At 40.6% G+C, this 18,169-nt stretch overlaps 1 protein-coding gene across 1 annotated transcript in view; it reads right to left on the bottom strand.

Moving 5' to 3' along the window:
- The window catches only part of WDPCP (WD repeat containing planar cell polarity effector), a 271,495-nt gene extending 253,332 nt beyond the window's left edge, over positions 1-18,163 (bottom strand). The window contains exon 1 of the mRNA XM_077812039.1: positions 18,091-18,163. The gene's annotated coding sequence lies outside the window, so the exon portion shown is untranslated. The remainder of the gene's footprint in view (positions 1-18,090) is intronic.
- Between the last annotated feature and the right edge of the window lie 6 nt (positions 18,164-18,169).

The raw sequence follows: 18,169 nt of genomic DNA, 5'->3' as shown, positions 1-18,169 counted from the left end.
CCACGCTGCCAGTGACCATCAGAATTTTGCATGCTCACATTTTTCCCTTCCCAGAGGAGGAGGTAAGGCTTTAAAATTCCTCCTGTAATATATTTAACTGGGGGACTTGTTCAGCTTTCAGTTACAGAGGAAAAGCTTGAGATTTTGCCTTACCTATATATTTGTGGAAGGCAAAAGTGAAATGAAAGGAACAGCAAATATTTGGACAGAGGATTCCAGAATCATCAACAGGTGTATCTACAGTTAAGTAACTTTCCTTTTTCGTCCGAGTGACTGTCCATATGCACATTCTACTCACAGGACCAATGGCAGGTGGGAGTTCAGAGCCTTAAGAAAACAGGGATTGTAACACAGCCTTTCCAAATGCAGCATCTGAGCTGGAGGCTTTAATGATTGTGTAATTCTGTATCAATATGTAGAGAGATCCCCAGGTGGCTTTACATATTTCCATTAGGGATGTTGATTAATCGCAGTTAACTCACGCAAGTAACTCAAAAAAATTAATCGCAATTAAAAAACATAATTGCGATTAATCACAGTTTTAATCGCACTGTTAAACCATAGAATACCAATTGAAATTTATTAAATATTTTGGATGTTTTTTCTACATTTTCAAATATTTGATTTCAATTTACAAGCACAGAATACAAAGTGTACAGTGCTCACTTTATATTATTTTATTACAAATATTTGCACTGTAAAAATGATAAACAAAAGTAATAGTATTTTTCAATTCTATTTTTCAATACTCGTACAGCTACTGTAGTGCAATCTCTATCGTGAAAGTGCAACTTACAAATGTAGATTTTTTTTGCTACATAACTGCACTCAAAAACAAAACAATATAAAACTTTAGCGCCTACAAGTCCACTCAGTCCTAATTCTTGTTCAGCCAATCACTAAGACAAACAAGTTTGTTTACATTTACGGGAGATAATGCTGCCCGCTTCTTATTTACAATGTCACCTGAAAATGAGAACAGGTGTTCGCATGGCACTGTTGTAGCTGGCCTTGCTAGGTATTTACGTGCCAGATATGTTAAACATTCGCATGCCCCTTCATGCTTCGGCTACCACACCAGAGGAAAATGCTTCCGAGCCAATGACATTTGTTAAAAAAATAACATGTTAATTAAATTTGTGACTGAACTCATTGGGGGAGAATTGTATGTCTCCTGCTCTGTTTTACCTGCATTCTGCCATCTATTTCATGTTATGGCAGTCTCAGATGATGACCCAGCACATGTTGTTCAATTTAAGAACACTTTCACTGCAGATCTGACAAAATGCAAAGAAGGTACCAATGTGAGATTTCTAAAGAAAGCTATAGCACTTGACCCAAGATTTAAGAATCTGAAGTGCCTTCCAAAATCTGAGAGGACGAGGTGTGGAGCATGTTTTCAGAAGTCTTAAAAGAGCAACACTCCAGTGCAGAAACTACAGAACCTGAACCACCAAAAAAGAAAATCAACCTTTTGTTGGTGGCATCTGACTCAGATGATGAAAATGAACGCGCGTCAGTCTGCACTGCTTTGGATTGTTATTGAGCAGAACTCTTCATCAACATGTATTCTGGAATGGTGGGTGAAGCATGAAGGGATATGAATCTTCACCACATCTGGCATGTAACTATCTTGCGACACCAGCTACAATAGTGCTATGCGAATGCCCATTCTTTCAGGTGACATTGTAAATAAGAAGCAGTCAGCAGTGTCTCCTGGAAATGTAAACAAACTTGTTTGTCTGAGCAATTGGCTGACCATGAAGTAGGACTGAGTGGACTTGTAGCCTCTAAAGTTTTATTATTTTTGAGTGCAGATTTTTTTGTACATAATTCTACATTTGTAAGTTGAACTTTCATGATAAAGTGATTGCACTACAGTACTTGTATTAGGTGAATTGAAAAATATTCTTTTCTTTTTTACAGTGCAAATATTTGTAATAAAAAATAAATATAAAGTGAGCACTGTGCACTTTGTATTCTGTGTTGTAATTGAAACCAATATATTTGAAAAAGTAGAAAACATCTGAAAATATTTAAATAAATGGTATTCTCATTGTTTAACAGAGCGATTAATCACAATTTTTTTAATCACACGATTAATCGCATTTAATTTTTTTAATCGTTTGTCAGCCTTAATTTCAGCCTTTGCAAATAAAATAGCAGAGCACTTCTGACACCAAGGGTATGGAGCACAGCCTCCACTTTAGAAGCATGTGGCTTAGGGACAAAGCTAGGTAAATGAATCTGCTGGTTCAGATGAAATTCTGTGATTACTTTCAGCACAAATTTAGGATATGTCGTCAATGTCACTTCCAGATAGAAGATAGTATAAGGAGGGTCTGCCATCAAAACTTGGATTTCTCTTACACATCACCTCTGCAAGAAGGGTATGAAAACATCGTTTTTAGTTGTTAAGTCTAATAAAGAACATGTTGCCATAGGATCGAACAGTGGGCTGCTTAGAGCTGAGAGAACAAAGTTGAGGTCTCAAAGAGAAAACATTTCTTTAACCAGTGGAAACACCTTGATGAGACTCTTCAAAACCTGACCCCAGTTGGGTGCGAAAAAACTTTGTTCATCCACTGGTGGTGGTCTGCAGAAATAGCAGTCAAGTGAACCCTGACTGAGCTAAGCGACAGGTTCTGATGTTTCAAATCAAGTAGGTATTCCAAAATATCAGACACAGAAGTTTCTTGAAGTGTCAGACCTTTGAAGACACTAGGAAGAAAAGCCTGGCCCTTTCACCAGATAAGTCTGTCTCATAGAATCATTCCTACTGTTTAAGAAAGTATTCCGAACAGGCTAGGAGCATGAATTCTCTACATTGAGCATCCATCCAGTAGCCAAGAGATGAAGGGATTTCAGACAAGCTCTCCAGGGTGATGTTTGGTGTAACAGAGTCCTGGGTGACTCCTACCTCAGAGGGCTGGGGAACCTGGGTGGTCACAACCTGGGCTTGACTCAAAGCAATACTCTAACAACAGAAACAGCACCCAGAGACTCCCCACCCTTTTCTTGTATTAACAATTGTGATTAAAATAGAGATAGAGGATTTATGTGGATGGATGCTTGGTGTGGATAATAACTGAATGATCAGGGAGGTGCCAGCCTAAGAATCCAGTGTCCATTGGCTGAAGAAGGCGTCAAATGGAAATAACCAGAGGACCCCCCCGGAGGGCAGACTGGAATCCACCCAACAGCCTCAAGAATGGGAGAACCAAAGAACACGATAACATCTGGCAGCACGGAGCCGTCAGGAATGTGCTATCTGCTGACTGATTCAGCAACAGCATGATGAAGCAATTCCCATAGACTGGCATAGGAAGAAATTCCTATAAAAATGGACTCTAGAAAGTGAGAACTTTGCGGTCTGATTCTGCAAACCAACTTCCAGGAGCATCAGATGAGCATCTGACAAGGCCCTGCTCCCTCCTCATGTCCAGACCACCTGGCCAGTGGCTTGGCATGAGCAACTCTAAGGCTGGTAACTATGATAACAACCTTGCAGAACCTGTGTGTGTGTGTTTGTATGAATGAATGTGTGAATAAATATGAGATTGAATGGAATGTTATAGCTATATCTAACTGCTTACTATGATTCTTTCTGTAGTCACAATAAATGTGGTATTTTGCCTTTTTCCCTTTAATAAGCTCCTGCTGGTTTTTATTTTATTGGTATAACACTGGGTTCCACTTCCCCACTATTTGTAAGGTGGGTTCTGGCCTTTGTGGGCCTCCTTAATTCTCTCCAGATGGGGGGATCAAAATGGAAGTCACAAATTCCCAAACATTCAGGAACACTCCCTCCCTGTGGTCCCACTAAAGGAGTGGGGAAGAGTGGCAAGTCTCTAGTGTTGCCAATGATCCAGCCCCAATGCAATGGGTTTGGGGAAATCGCTCTGGCTGGGTCTCTGAGTCAGGCTGAGCCTGTTTGTCTTACCCTAGGAGTCCACTGTACTCTCTTCAGGGTTGGGGTGAAGGTTTCCTGCCTAGGAGTTCCTGCCACAGCTTCAGGAGTCACTCCTGCAGTCTGCTGCTTAAGGCAATCCTGATTCCCACCTCCACCCCCCTGCTGACTGCAGCTTCCTCCCTTTAAAAGGCTTCTTCCCTATCATGCATGATTGACAGTGCCAGGCTACCCCTGCTGCAAGGACCTCTCTGGTACCATCCTATCCATGTGGGATTTCTATACCTTACCACATTTGGATTTGACTCTCATTCAGTTATTAGGGTAGCCATGTTCTTGAACCTGTTGTGAGACAGAAAAGCCATCAACCTGGTGGAGTCCAGAACTAAACCTAATAAACTCGAGTTTTGAAACAGAAGACAAGTTGGATTTTTGCATGCTGACTTTCAGGTTCAGATTCTAGAAGAGACTGAGAATATAACAAATGGCATCCAACACTTAATGAGGCCTTCGTCAAATTAGCCAGTCTTCCAAAGAATGCTGCCGGTAGAACTCTATATTGAAAGTGCTCATGGGCTACCACAAACCTTTGATAATTCCTGTGAGATGCGTGGTATTATTGAGATATGGAACTACTTATTTTAGAAGTCAAGACATGTGAACCAGTCCCTGGGAGAGAATTATCGAAGCAAGCATGACCATCCTGCACTTCAACTTGCGGAAGGTGTTGATCTTTCTTAGTCTATGCTGGGCATGACGGGTTCCCCCTGGGGTGCCACTTTAAGCTGAGGTTCCATTGACCCCTTTGACTCACCAGCCTGGGCTTCCTCTCAGCTGCTGCTTAGGGTAACCAGATGTCCCGATTTTATAGGGACAGTCCCGATTTTTGGGTCTTTTTCTTATATAGGCTCCTATTATCCCCCACCCCCGTCCCAATTTTTCACACTTGCTGTCTGGTCACCCTAGTGCTGCTGTGACAAACTGTGGACCATTCCCGGTGCTACACTTTCACCAGCATTCACACAGGCAGGGACACACCTAGCTGCAGTTACATGCAGGCTTTGGCCAGCCATTGCATGAATCAACAATAGAGAGGCTACAGCCAAGATATCCCCCAGCTCCCCAGACACGCACCCCCCACTAGAGTATAAACCCAAAATTATACCATTTTGCACTGCACAGGGATCTTTGAAATGTAAGCTCATAAATAGTTCGTCCTCCCCCCCCCCCCCCAACGTGGAGAGGAATATGCAACAAACTTGTGTTAACCAAGCTGAGATTTTTCCCAGACTCTTCACTTAAGGGCACACTGATTTAGATAAAGCAAAAAACAAGTTTATTAACTACAGAAAGATAGATTTTAAGTGATTATAAGTGACAGCAAACAGATCAAAGCCCATTACCTAGTAAATAAACAAAACCGCAAACTAAGCCAAAGATACCAGAAAGATTGGATATGAATTAGCAGTTTCTCACCCTGGCTGATGATACAAGCAGTCCACCAGGTTTCCATACACAAGCTAGAAATCCTTTTAGCCTAGGACCAGCACTTCCCCCAATTCTGTCTTTGTTCTTCTGGTGTTTCCAGTAGTTCTCTCTTTGTGGGGAGTGAGGCCCTTTGATGATGTCACACCCCACCTTATATAGCTTTAACTTATGGTGGGAACAAGTAACAAGTTAAGCAACAAACAGCAAACAGCTCTGTCTTGAAGCCAAGAGGCGGTGAGTGGAACTGAGTGGCAGCTGGCCCAGTCCATCTCTTTATGCCCTTGGTGTGGGGTACAAGGACACTCAAGTCCTACTTGGGTATATGGAGTGCATGCACACCGTAAAAGTGGAATGTGCACATGGAGAATCACTCGAAGGAGAACTCTATAATCTTGTTCTGGTTATTCATTAATGAATTGTGATGCAACAGACTGCAGAATACCCAATCTCATAGCTTTTATGCCCTTATTGATACTTTCTATTTTCAAGTAAAGTTTTCACCGCAGGTAACAAAACTGAGTACATCTTTATGTAGTACAATTACTCTGATTTACATTTTGAAATATTCAAATATTTACTTTGAACTGGTTAAAAGACAGGGAACAAAGGGTAGGAATAAATGGTAAATTTTCAGAATGGAGAGGGGTAACTAGTGGTGTTCCCCAAGGGTCAGTCCTAGGACCAATCCTATTCAACTTATTCATAAATGATCTGGAGAAAGGGGTAAATAGTGAGGTGGCAAAGTTTGCAGACAATACTAAACTGCTCAAGATAATTAAGACCAAAGCAGACTGTGAAGAACTTCAAAAAGATCTCACAAAACTAAGTGATTGGGCAACAAGATGACAAATTAAATTTAATGTGGATAAATGTAAAATAATGCACATTGGAAAAAATAACCCCAACTATACATACAATATGATGGGGGCTAATTTAGCTACAACTAATCAGGAAAGAGATCTTGGAGTCATCGTGGATAGTTCTCTGAAGACGTCCGCGCAGTGTGCAGCATCAGTCAAAAAAGCAAACAGGATGTTAGGAATCATTAAAAAAGAGATAGAGAATAAGATGGAGAATATCTTATTGCCCTTATATAAATCCATGGTATGCCCACATCTTGAATACTGCATACAGATGTGGTCTCCTCATCTCAAAAAAGATATACTGGCATTAAAAAGGTTCAGAGAAAGGCAACTAAAATGATTAGGGTCCCATATGAGGAGAGATTAAAGAGACTGGACTTTTCATCTTGAAAAAGAGGAGACTAAGGGGGGATATGATAGAGGTATATAAAATCATGAGTGGTGTGGAGAAAGTGAATACGGAAAAGTTATTTACTTGTTCCAATCACACAAGATCTAGGGGCCACCAAATGAAATTAATGGGTAGCAGGTTTAAAACAAATAAAAGGAAGTTCTTTTTCACACAGCGCATGGTTAACCTGTGAAACTCCTTGCCTGCGGAGGTTGTGAAGGCTAGGACTATAACAGGGTTTAAAAGAGAACTAGATAAATTCATGGAGGTTAAGTCCATTAATGACTATTAGCCAGGATGGGTAAGGAATATGTCCCTAGCCTCTGTTTGTCAGAGGGTGGAGATGGATGGCAGGAGAGAGATCTCTTGATCATTACCTGTTAGGTTCACTCCTTCTGGGGCACCTGGCATTGGCCACAGTCGGTAGACAGGATACTGGGCTGGATGGACCTTTGGTCTGACCCAGTATGGCCATTCTTATGTCCTTAATACTTGCCTCATAGTCTTGCAAAATTTCATTAACTACAAATCAGAGAAGTAACACTGGATTCATTTGCACAGTACACAAGGCCAATCCTGCAAGATCCCTGCCTGTAGAATTTCCACTAAAATAAATGGGAATTTGCATGTGGAAGACTTGAAGGATCACCCTTAGTTCACATTTTTGCTTGATGAGACGTGCTACCACAAAGATACATCTAGCTTACCCCCAAAAAAGTTTTTATATTGAATTACTTTAATGTGATTGGCAATCCTACCCTCTTACTATCTGCATTAATATTTGTTTGCTATGTCAACATCCACTTTTCTAAGTAGTAATTCATCATTAAATATTAATGAATCTGGAAAAAAAATCTACAGCACAATTGATAGATAAATATTCTCATCATCTAAAGACTAATGCATCATTTATTTTACCCTGTGAGGCCTGAAAGAGAAAGCTTTTGTTTAATTTACTTACTACTTAAAAGTAAAATTTAACTTTGTAAATGTTCACTGAAGCTTTTGGGATAATATTTTATGCTTTTTTGTACAACTAATGTAGTGATGCTGTAATTAGCTAATAAAAAATGTATATCATTTGACTCAGTCTATAAAACAAGAACCTCTTCTACTATTTGTATACAAATATATACAAATATTTTACATTATAACAAATACTTGAAAAAGGCTGAAGTGCCTCAAAGCTCATTAATCTGAAAATATGTATATTATGTATGGTATCATTTTAATTTTCCTTACTAGACATCCTAATTTATCCTGTCTTTATATTCTCCAAATACTAAATTACAGAAGAATTAACTATAAACAATTGTCAAAATAATAATGTAATTTAATCAGCCAAACTTTTTACAACAATGATAAATAAATTACAAACAAAACTGTTAATGCAACAAATATTCATTTTACAGACATTCTTTACAATGGGTATGCCCAGGACTATGAACTCAGAAAGCCTTAGGAAGTATACTACCATGCTGTACCATCTATTGTGACGCTGAAAACGATGGGGTCAACCCAAAGAATTTAATCTTTAGTCTTGTCAGTGCAAAGAGACTCAAAAAGTAAGATCTAAAAAAAAAAAAAAGGCTGCTTCCCACCCCACACCCCCCCCCCAAAAAGGTAGAATGTTTCCTAAGAGAAAATGTCACTTGTTAGTTGTTACCAAAGTTTTAAACCAATTTGAAAGCAAACAGCACCCTTTGGTGGGTTTGCTTTGCTCACAAGGGTGTGAATTCAGTGGAATAGATGGATTAAGTGAATTTACTTCCCAGCTGTGCACACTTAAGGGGAATAACATCTGCAAGATAAGGCCTCACTATTGATTATAATGGTTTGGGAACACAACTGAATGATGGCTCAACTTTGCATGAAACTGGCTATCGTGAGGACAGTGAACCTGTCATCTTTTAAAGGGCCTCAAATGGTAACTAGCTCGCAGAACAAGCTACAGGGTTATTCAGAGCATGTGAATAGAACCTTGGCAGGCAATCTGGGGTCTTCCAGAGTAACAATAGAGCCCCCAGCAGAGATAGCATAATAACACAATGCAACTGCAATGCCACAATAGGTTTTATTAGGGAAAAAAGGGAGATTAACTTGGCAAAAACTGTCTGGTGTTACAGTTAAACTACTGGTAATTGTTGATAAAGTTGCACCAGTTCTGTTTCAAAAGGCTGTCTATATTATGCTATGCAAATATGTTAGTTTATATATAATATAAACACAGATTTATATGTATTTATCTAAGGCCTCCCATCAATGTAGAATCTATCTACTGCACAATCCTTAATGTATTTATCACTACAACACCTCTGTGATACAGCAACATACTGTTTTCCCCACTTTTACAGATCGGAAATGGAAGAACAAAAAGTGTAAGTGACATGCCCAGAGTCACACAGGAAGTCTGTAGCAGAGCCAGTAACTGAACCCAGGTCTCCTGGGTCCTACGCTAGTGCCCTAACCACTGGATCACCTCTTTTCTGTGCATGCCCATGCATTCACACACAGGAATGATATCCACCTGATAAAAATGCAGATCCATGTAAAAAATGGAGTTTAACACAAATCAAAGCCATTCACCTGGATTTATCTCACTAAACCCTCTCTGCTGGGACTACCTGCAATATTACACATAGATGCTTTTCTAAAATAAAGAAATTAACTTGCCAGACAACTGTTCCCTTCTCCGAATACAACTGTCTCATCTGCAACAAGCAATATTCACTCCTGTACTAGTCAAAAATATAAGGTCCAATATCTCCAATTTCAATTATGATATAATTGACATCACAGAGACTTATTGGGATAATTCAAAGGACTGGAGTGTTGGTATAGAAGGGTAAAGCTTACTCAGGAAGGAAAGGCAATGGGGAAAAGGAAGGAGGTACTACCTTGTATATCAAAGATGTATATATCTACATTGAGGTCAAGATAGAAGTGGAATGCACGCCTGTTGAAAGTCTTTGTGTAAGGATAAAATGGGTAAAAAACAAGCATAATGTCATGGTAGGGTCTACTATAGACCACCTAACCAGGAAGAAGAGGGGGATGGGGCTTTTTTTTAAAACAACTAATAAAATCATTCAAAGCACAGGACTTGGTGGCGACGGGGGACTTCAGCTACCGAGACATCTTTTGGGAAAATAAGACAGCAAGGTAAAGATCACCCAACATGTTCTTGGAATTTACTGGAAACAACTTTGTATTAAAGAAGTGGAGAAACTGACATAGGGAGATGCTGTTCTAGATTTGATTCTGACAAAGAGGGAGGAACTGGTTGAGAATTTGAAGGTGGAAGGCAGCTTGCATGATAGTGACAGAGTTCATGATTCTAAGGAATGGTAGGAGGGAAAACAGCAGAATAAACACTATGGACTTTCAGAAGGCAGATTTAGAAAACTGAGAGCATTGATAGGTAAGATCTCATAGGAAGCAAGTCTAAAGGAACAAAGAGTTAGAGTGTTGGCAGTTTTTTTTAGAGACATTATTAAGGGCACAAGAGTAAACCATCCCAATGGATAGGAAAGCTAGGAAATATGATAAGACATTACACTAGCTTAACCAGGAGACTTTCAACAATTGGAAACTCAAAAAAGAGTCATACAAAGAGTGGAAACTAGGTCAAATTACAAAGGAAGAAAAATATATGTAAAAAGAGGCATGTAGGGACAAAATCAGAAAGGCCAAGGTACAAACCAAGATTAAATTAGGGGGGACAAGAGTAGCAAGAAAACATTTTACAAATACTTAGAAGCACGAGGAAGACCAAGGACAGAGTATGCCCATCATTCAATGAGGTGGGAAAGACAATAACAGAAAATGCAACAATGGCCAAAGTGTGAAATGCCTTTTTTGTTTCAGTTTTCACAATAAAGGTTAGGAGTGACTGGACGATCAGCATAGTGAACATCAGTGTAAATGAAATTGGATCTGAGACAAAAATAGGGAAAGAACAAGTTAAAAATTATTTAGACAAGTTAGAAATACATCCCAGAAAACTTAAGGAACTGACTGAAGAGATCTCTGAGAAATTAACGATTATCTTTGAGAAATTTTGGAGGATGGGAAAGATCCCAGAGGACTGGAAAAGGGCAAATATAATACCTATCTATAAAATGGGGAACAAGGACAACTCAGGGAATTATAAACCAGCCAGCTTAACTTCGATACCCAGAAAGATAATGAGCAAATAATCAAACAGTTTGTAAGTACAGAGAAGATAATAAGGACATAAGTAACAGTCACATGCATTTGTCAAGAACAAAACAGGTCAAACCAACCTAATATCCTTCTTTGACAGGGTAACAAGTCTTTTGGATGGGGGGAAGCAGCAGACGTGACATATCTTGACATTTGTAAGGCTTTTGATACTGTCTCACATGACCATCTCATAAACAAACTAGGAAAATATAGCCTAGATTAACCTATTATAAGGTGGGTGCACAACTGGTTGGAAAACCATACTCAGAGAGTAGTTACTAATGGTTCAACACTCAAGCCGGAAGGGCATAAATTGGGTCTGTCCTGGGTTGGGTTATATTCAGTATCTTCATAAATGGTTTGGATAATGGCATAGAGAATACACGTATGAAGTTTGTGGAAGATTCCAAGCTGGGAGGGGTTGCAAGCCCTTTCGAGGATAGGATTAGAATTCAAAATGATTTTGACAAACTGGAGAAATGGTCTGAAATAAATCGGATGAAATTCAGTAAAGACAAATGCAAAGTTCTACACTTAAGAAGTTATAATCAATTGTACAAATACAAAATGGGAAATGACTGCCTAGGAAGGAGTACTGCAGAAAGGGATCTGGGGGTCATAGTTAGGGCCCTACCAAATTCATGGCCATGAAAAACGCATGACGGACTGTAAAATCTAATCTCCCCCCATGAAATCTGGTCTTTTGTGTGCTTTTACCCTATACTATATAGATTTCATGGAGGAAAACCAACGTTTCTCAAATTGGGGGTCCTGACCCAAAAGGGAGTTGCAGGAGGGTCACAAGGTTGGGGGGCGGGGTCACAGTATTACCACCCTTACTTCTGCGCAGCCTTCAGAGCTGGGCAGCCGGAGAGTGGCAGCTGCTGACTGAGCTCTGCAGGCAGCAGCACAGAAGTAAGGGTGGCAATAACATACCAGGCCATCCTTTCTTCTGTATAGCTGCTGGCGGTGGCTCTGCCTTCAAAGCTAGGCTCCCCGGCCAGCAGCCGCTGCTCTCCAGCTGCCCACCTCTGAAGGCAGCGCTGCCACCAGCAGCAGCGCAGAAGTAAGGGTAGCCGTATCCTCCCTACAATAACCTTGTGACCTCCCCACAACTCCTTTTTGGGTCAGTACCCCTACAATTACAATACCTGAAATTTCAGAATTAAATAGCTGCAAACATGAAATTTATGATTTTTTTAATCCTATGACCATGAAATTTATCAAAATGGACCGTGAATTTGGTAGGGCCCTCGTCATAGTGGATCACAAGCTAAATATGAGTCAACAGTGCAACACTGTTGCAAAAAAACCCCACACATCATTCAGGATGTATTAGCAGGAGTGTTGTAAGCAATACACAAGAAGTAATTCTTCCACCCTACTCAGCACTAATAAGGACTCAACTGGAGTACTGTGTCTCGTTCTGGGTACCACACTTTAAGAAAGTTGTGGACTAAGGGGAAACAGTCCAGAGGAGAGCAACAAAAATTATTAAAGGTCTAGACAACTTGACTTATGGGGAAAAATAGAAAAAAATTGGTTTGTTTAGTATGGAGAAGAGAAGATTGAGGGGGGACATGGAAACAGTCTTTAAGTACATAAAAGGTAGTTATAAAGAGGAGAGTAATAAAGTTTTCCTTATAGACAGAGGATAGAACAAGAAGTAATGGGGTTAAACTACAGCAAGGGAGATTTAGGTATACATTACAAAAAACTTCGTAACCGTTTGGATAGTTAAGCATTGGAACAAATTATCTAGGGAGGTTGTGGAATCTCCATCACTGGAGATTTTTAAGAACAGGTTAGACCAGGGATCGGCAACCTTTGGCACATGGCTCGCCAGGGTAAGCCCCCTGGCGGGCTGGGCCGGTTTGTTTACCTGCCGCGTCCACAGGTTCAGCCGACTGCAATTCCCACTGGCCGCAGTTCGCCGCTCCAGGCCAATGGGGGCTGCGGAAAGGGCGGCCAGCACATCCCCGGCCCATGCCGCTTCCCGTGGCTTCATCGTGTGGACGGGTGCAGGGTTAAATCGATCTAACACTGCTAAATTCGACCTAAACTCATAGTGCAGACCAGGGCTAATGGTTTTGCCAATTCAGCCACCCCAGACTCATGATGATAAATCTTTAAACCACATTTTGCAATTATGTATATTTCTCTCATGTATGTATATATTTTTTATATTTTTTGTTTTAAAAGTTCTATATTTAGACAGAGTTTTCTTCTTATGAAATGAGCTATAGCACAGAATGGTGAAAAACTTCTGGGGTGACCTCAAGACCTTACAACTTCTAAATTAGCGATGCAATCATCTAGATAAACCTTATGGGGTATATCTAAGGTCTTAATGAAAGAGTCAGATTACAAAAGTCTAGAATAGTAGTACAAAATGATATAGCTTTTAAGTTTAGTTGCACTGTATTAAAAAATAATTTTCAAATAAATTATTTTTCCCTGCAGTAGACCAAGTTTTTGGAGATAGAATTAAAATTGGGCTTTCATTTTAGTCTGAGTAAACTGTAATACTGTATGTTCTAGTGAGCTCCAAGTGCCCAGGGTGTTGTGAGAGAGCATTTTGCTTCAGGCATTTGAAACTTAATGCTACTTTAATATTCTCTGCTGGATATTGTTACAATGGAATTTCAACTATTTCCTACAATTTGAGTTAAAGATTACCTGAATAGCGGTGAACAGTACAAAATTTCTGAAGCATATATCTAAGGCTGACATAGTAGCTTAATGTCCTATTGTTTCTTGCTTTAGCAAAATTAATTTCTGCTGTCTTCTACAGTGAATTCAAGCACCACCTGGAGATTTAAATTCACTGTTAGCTGCAATGTATTTCCAGCTCTCTTGACTGCTATGCTGAGGCTGGCCCATGTGTACCAGACAGCTAGTAAAAGATAAAGCCATCTTATAACACTACTTCATGTGCTTTTGAATCCAAAACTAACCATACAGTGAGTACCTTAAATAATCAAGTCATTCAGTGCCTTGCTTCAAACAAATCTGATTACATATCACAACAGTCTAAAAAAATTGCATGGTTTGTCCATAATTAAAAGTATATTGCATAATCCATAGGAAAACATCTCCCAATAGGACTGAGATATGTCAACAGGCTCCTACATAACTAAATTCTATGCTTGTGGTGACACATTACCTCAATTGTTCAAAACAAAGGGCTAGATTCCAACTTTACAATCTTCCCTGAATCAGGGGCAGTGTGTAGCTGTACCTCTCCAGGAGCAGACCAGAAGAAACAAATTGTAACTATAGTCAAGTTTTCCCCTGCTTCCCCCTTGCTTGGGTGGATGGGAAAGATATTTCTCCTTTTTTCATATAGAAGCTTACTCTCCATGCTCTTCCCATTCCACATCTGCATTTCCCGTTCCCCCATACAGCCAAATGAGACCTGAGGACAATCTAACCCTAAATTTGGCAGTTAAAAGATTCATTCATGTGACTCTACTTAAGATCAGACAGAAAGATTATATTGCTATTTATGTGGTTTGATAGTACTAAATTATCTGGTATGTTAGTTTTCATAAACTATGTGAAGAGTAAAAAGAAAAGGAGTATTTGTGGCACCTTAGAGACTAACCAATTTATTTGAGCACAAGCTTTCGTGAGCTACAGCTCACTTCATCGGATGCATACTGTGGAAAGTGTAGAAGATCTTTTTAGAAAGCTTATGCTCAAATAAATTGGTTAGTCTCTAAGGTGCCACAAGTACTCCTTTTCTTTTTGCGAATACAGACTAACACGGCTGTTACTCTGATTCTTCACATAGGTTTCAATCTGATCATGAGATAAAGAAAGGTAAAAGTTAAAACTGTACAAAAAAGGTGGGCAACATCAGGGACATATTAGTTTAATTTTTTTTTTTAATTTGCAATAAAAGCTTTTATGTCATGTAAAAGACATTAAGTTTAAAGCCGATTATAAAACATTTAGAGGGACACCATCAAATTACAAATGTATACTTCTCTCTGAAAATATTTAGTCTACTATTGTTATGAATAGCACAAAAAATAAAACTGAAACAGACTAGAGAAAAAAAGATTAATTTTCAAATTTTCATTTTGCGCAATTGACATTAATTGCTGTGTAGCTAGTTTCACTCTTACTCTTGACTGGACAGTTTCCTCTTTTGTTCATCTAGGTCTAAAAACAGAGCAACAGAGGTGGAAAACATTTTTAACTAAAAAAAGATTATTGTAAAACCACAAAAATTTGGCAGGGGGACACAGAGTGTAGTAACTGCAGACATTTTCTTGCGGGGATGCATTAAATTTACTCCATTTTGAACTGTCAATATCACTGTCCATTGGACTGCTAGGTTCCACCAAACAGCAGTGACACATGAGGCAGATAGGTGAAAGAGGCTATCTTTCCTTCAGAATTTCTCAGGACCAGCAGCATTATGGAGAGGCATCTGAAACCAGGTACGTAAACGGAGTAATTCCCCCCATTCCTAAACCAGATAAATCAAAGAATTTGTAACCTCTCTGTCCCCTGTGATCAAATGGCAAACTTGTCTATTTCAGAGTTCCTGATTTCTGAGACTCCCATAAAGCCCAGGTATTAATTTGGCAGCTTGGGATTCTCAGGAAAATTGGTTCATCTGTTTATTGTCACTTCCACTCATCCACATGAAAAATCTCTAAGATTGTATGTATTAAACAGATAAACATTTCAAACATTAAAATAATGGAATCCACAACACCAATGACATCCATTACAAAAATGCAGCTTTAAATATTGTCTTTCTCCTGTGGCTAGGAGAGATTTTGGCAGCACTAAATCAGCCAATATGAGTATAGTGAAACATTTTTATATTCACATTTTTGTTCAGAATATTTTTTTCTGATAAGCAGAGGACCAGAGGGGATATCAGGGCATCCTCTGTCCCTATCCTCCATGATTTTGAGCAAAATCTCCACTGTCCTCTCTCATTGCTCCCCTGCCATGGGGATGCTGCAAATGTCCTCCCACCCTCATCCACCCAACCAATGACTGTAGTAAGGTGCTGACAGTGGGCTTTCCACAGGAAGCTGGCCAGATCGCACAAACCTCTCTTTACCCCAGTCATTGGTGAGAGGAGGGAGAAAATCTAGTAATACCTAATTTTTCCCACCAGAGCAACTAGAAAATTCACTTCTCATCCCTTCCCTACAGCTGAATGGAGAAGGTGAGGGAGAGGGTAATGACCTAAGAGCGTGGCACTAAACATCGGTGTTAGCATCGCTAATAATAACAAAACCCACTTCCAAAAGGAAAAGGCATTTCTGATCATACTTTATATTAAGGTTCCATTTATAAATGGTTTTGTAAAGGGGTAATGGATTATTAATAAATGTTATCAGCATGTAACAGACATGTTATAGATGTGTTAGAAACGGCTAATAAGCACATCAATGGAATGTGTTGTAAAAGGTTACCAACAATGATTATAAGCTACCTATTGACCTACTGGACTCTATAAAAATCTAAAAGGACTGATGTAAAGTGGATGAACTATGTATTAAAACATCTGCTAATCATTTATTAACTTTTTTATAAACTATAAATGGAATCTTAATATAAAGTGCAACCAATTTCCTAAAGATCAGCTTGAAGGTTCTCTTCTGTGAACAGAATGAAAGCCCATTCAAATACAATGAAGTAATTCAGGACTTTTATTTCATAATAAGAATTTTGGGGTAATTTCCACTATAGCTTTTATGCTTATGCAGTCTCTCACACTGAGCTTATAAAATGAACTATGGAAAAAAAGAGAACTAATTGTAACTATTAAGAATATAGCAACTAAGTCTTTTACAGGAAATATTGATACGATCTGAAAATTTGCCCTTTTATGATTTTTCTGCAATTTTTTTCAAAACCCTTTACATTCTTGCTTATTTTTGCCTATTTCCAGCCTCTTCATTGTTTTACTATTATATATATTTTCTCTCTCCTGTAAGGTTGATTTTTTGCTTCAGTTTCTCTTTTTCCCCTTTTGGTATTTTATTGTATTGTATATTTTTATTTCTTTATAGTACTTGTCTTTCTTTTTACTTTTTTCCTCTGCTCAGCTAATTGAGATTGGGCTCTAAACTCGATCAGAGTCACTAAAAAATCCTACTGAATTGTCTACTAGGGTGTCTACTAGGTTTCACCAAAATTGTAACATTTCAGTAGGAGACAAAAAGGTGATGGAAATAGAATTATTTTAGCCCCTCCACCTAAGTGATCCATCCCCCGCCTGCTGCGGGCACCAACTGACAGGTCCTAGGTTCACGCTGGCTGCGACCACACGGGAGAGCTACAGCGCAGCAGGACCTTGGCGTGCACCGGGACCTGGGGGCGGTGCCGTGTAGACAGGCCTTTGGTCGGCTCATTTCTCGTGATTTCGGCAGTGCTGCGTACCCCGGCCTTCCCACATCTTCCCCACTCGCTCCCCTTTAGTCCGTGGCTAGTGACGTCCCGCCGCCCGGCCTGCAGTGCCAAGGATCCTCCCCCAGCCTACAGGGGGCGGGGGGTCCACAGGACCTGGAAAACCAAATAATTACAGGGGACAACTAATGAATAACAGGGACAGGAGTCCGGTCAAAGGGTCAAATGAAGCGAACCGGACGGAGACACTGAGCAGAGAACCCCGGACAGCGCCCACTGCTCCTCAAAGGCGTCCAGGGAGCCAGTGGACGCCACCCAGAGGAACTCTGCCCGGAAGCGGGAACGGCCGGAGGATCGGAAATAGGCCCCACAATCACAGGCGACTCCATGGCCACCCGGCCTGCAGTGAGGGAGGGGGGCAGCCGGGCCCCAGGCGAGGCAGCGGCAGACCCCCGGCACCCCGGCGATGGGGAAGGAGCGGCAAGAGTGAAGCCACGTGACAAACACTGCGGAAGCCACAGCGGCCGCCTCCACCTCAGGGGCCCAACCGCCCCTCAGCCCAGGCAGCCCACCCCGCCGAGCGCCCGGAGCAGGGGGGTCGCTGGCCAGGGTCCCGTTCACCTCACAGGGAACGGCGGGAAGTGGAGAGAGACCGGAACTGTAACTGTTTCAGCGTCCGCCGGGTCCTAGCAACAGCGCGCTCTGCTCTCGTCACTGGGCAACGAAGGAAACAACTTGGGTGCGCATGCGCACATACCCGTGCCATCTCACCTCATCTCTTTCGCTTGCGAACAGGTCAATGCATAATGCAACCGTTCGCCTCTTTAGCTGCGCATGCGCGCACTCACCGGTTCGCCCGAAACAGGAGCGTTGACTCTGCGCGCACACACACACACCGTCCACCGACCTCCCGGCTCTTCGTCTCGC

Source organism: Eretmochelys imbricata, chromosome 3 (genome assembly GCF_965152235.1).
Source record: "Eretmochelys imbricata isolate rEreImb1 chromosome 3, rEreImb1.hap1, whole genome shotgun sequence".
Taxonomy (NCBI): domain Eukaryota; kingdom Metazoa; phylum Chordata; order Testudines; family Cheloniidae; genus Eretmochelys; species Eretmochelys imbricata.
This window is presented reverse-complemented; position numbering and strand designations above follow the sequence as displayed.